Source organism: Mandrillus leucophaeus, unplaced genomic scaffold, assembly GCF_000951045.1.
Source record: "Mandrillus leucophaeus isolate KB7577 unplaced genomic scaffold, Mleu.le_1.0 Scaffold1020, whole genome shotgun sequence".
NCBI classification, from domain to species: Eukaryota; Metazoa; Chordata; class Mammalia; order Primates; family Cercopithecidae; genus Mandrillus; species Mandrillus leucophaeus.
Genome location: NW_012098322.1, coordinates 431,891 through 434,688, shown reverse-complemented (window position 1 = coordinate 434,688; position 2,798 = coordinate 431,891).

Sequence of the window (2,798 nt, the reverse complement as noted above, 5' to 3'; positions counted from 1 at the left end):
AAGAGGTCTGCTATGTTTCTTTGTTTTTTGTTGTTGTTGTTGCTGTTGTTTGTTTGTTTTTTTTTTGAGATGGAGTCTCGCTCTGTCACCTAGGCTGCAGTGCAATGGCGTGATCTTAGCTCACCGCAACTTCTGCCACCCGGGTTCAAGCGAGTCTCCTGCCTCAGCCTCCCGAGTAGCTGGGATTACAGGCCACAACCACGCCCGGCTAGTTTTTGTATTTTTAGTAGAGATGGGGTTTCACCATGTTGACCAGGCTGGTCTTGAACTCCCGACCTCAGGTGACCCCGCCTGCCTCAGCCTCCCAACGTGCTGGGATTACAGGTGTAAGCCACCGCGCCCAGCCATGCCTGCTATGTTTCTCAAAATCAAGACCTGTGGGAAGTGGAGAAAGACAGATGTTTTGGAAATGAATGGGCTCAACACCAACGAGAGTGATTACAAGTCTCAGACAGTGCCTCTCCCATCCTAGTCCCGACCAAACCCCTCCAGCAATGTCATCTCTCCCTGGGATGAAACCCACCAGGAGCCAGCAGGGTGACGCAGAGGCAGACTTATTCCAGTGTAAAGCCGCAAGGCCCTCTCTAAGGAGTACCCAGTCCCACTGCTGCCCATCAAGAGCAGTGCAGAGTGCTCAACAGAGGGGCCAGGCTGGGTGAGGGAGGCCCTGCATACACAGGCTCCTGCACAAGCAGGAATCCAGGTGAGAAGCAAGGACCACTCTGGGGAGATCTGCCAGGACAGACTGCCAGAGTTGGGCAGAGGGTGGGATGTGAGCAGATGCTGAGGTCACAGGGACCGATAGACCTCTGTGAGAGCTACTTCACAAAGGCTGGAACCTTCACGATACTCCCCAAAGCAGAGCTCAGGGAGATCCACAGGGAGCTATTCGGTGCTTTTTCCTTGATAAGGATTTGGTTTTTCTTTCCCTGGAAGAAGAACAAGGCCTAGAGATCAGGATGATCATTAGTTCTGAGCCTGCCTTTCTATCCTATGAGAGAAGAGGAAGGCTTTCTCCTTCCCCTGCTCCAGCCTGTTACCACAGGGTGACACCAGAGAGAAAAGCAGCTGTTTTGGCCACTGAGAGGCATTCCTGCTGCAGCCTGAGCTATGGCTCGGCTGGGCCATGGCAGTGGCACTAGTGCCTCACTGAGGCAGTGAGGGGCAAAGCTGAGGAGTGCAGGCAGAGGGGCCTGCTGCTGGCTGGGGGCTCTCTGAAGAGGGAGGGTGACTGCAGGGAGGGGTGCCCTACCCTTAGAGAGCTATCAGCACCAAGAGATGAGAAGAAATGGGAGTTAACTATATGAGAAACGAGAAGTCCTTCTGGGGAAGATGAGGGGCTCCCTGGTGTTATTCTCCCCTTGAGAGTAAGAACAGAGGTATTTGGAGTAGAGGTGAGAGGCAGAGGAGAAAGAATGGTGAGGGCGGGCAGACAAGAACGAGCAGAACCTCTGGCTTTCTTCTATGAATCAAAAGCTCAAGTTACGGCCATGAGACCAGGAAGTTAAGCTTAGAATGCAACAACATCCCAGGAGCCTAGAGAAGCAATCATCCCCATGGTGGGTTCCACAGAACACCTCATTCCTGGGCCTTTCAGCCTTTCTCTCACTGACAGTGATGGAGAGAGGCAGTCTTCCTCCCAGAGTCAGCTGGTCTCAACATGAGCCCACTCCACGAATCCATAAAAACAGCTTGAAAGAGCTTTCTTCACTACCCTGCATCTTGGCACAAAAGACCTTCCCACAGTCTCCATAAGGGCATTCCATCTGCGAAAGTGTGAGTCTCTCTGAAGCCCCCTTCTTTGCCCAGATCTTACACCCAGTGTGTTCCTCTTTAGGGATCAGCAAACCCCAGACCCAGGACTCCAGAACTTTCATAAAGGTGGGCATAAACATTCCATTTGTCCAAGTGTATGTGTCAGGGGAGGGGAGGTTGCCAGGACTCTAGGAGCTGCAGACGTGGGAGAACCTCCACTGCAGGCCCCAGGAGCCAAGTGAGGAGGCAGCCACTGTGGAGGATGAGCTTCACTGCCAGGCCCCACCCACTCTTCCCTCCCACTTTCTTTCCCTCCTAGCACTCTGGTCTCCTAGGAGAGGAGGAGCAGCTCATACCACTTCTCCCCAGGGTTCTGTGCTCTCAGGGTGCAGCCTGGCACGTGCAGGGCTGGGGAGGCCACAGCTCTGAGGACACCTGACAAACGGTGAGACCAGGAAAGAGGAAAGGCCTTAGGAGAGAGCACTGTGACTTGAAAGTGGCTCTGAGAGTTCAGTGGCAGCAGCCACCGCAGTGCCTACCCGCGTGGGAGTGCTGGCTGTCCCCAAACTTGGTCCTCCGGCTCAGGATCTCCTAGGAGCAATCCTCCCCACAGCAACCGGATATCCTGGGGGAAGAGTCATCAATTTCAAACGGCAGCGCTTCTCTGAAGAACTGGTAGGCGCCATGATGGTATTTGAATACTGTTAGCATAAACTCCTTCATCTGTGTGCTGTTGGCCATGAGCTGCAGGGTCTGCATGAGGAACTTCCCCAGGCCTTTCCGCCGCACCTTGCTTTCCAACTGCACTTCACAGATGGTTTGCATATTCGTTTTGGTCAGATCGAAGGCCCAATCCAAGGTGGCTGGCTCCCGTCCAGACACTCCCTTACATTCAATGGAGACATTCAACCCGTTTCTGTCGTGTTTCTTGAACACTGGGAAAGCCTCCAGAGGGTCTCCGAGCCTGTTGGCAGCATCCACAGCATCCATGGCTGCTCGCTCCTCCAGTCACTTCTGCTGCTTCTCCTTGGCTTGGCTTGACT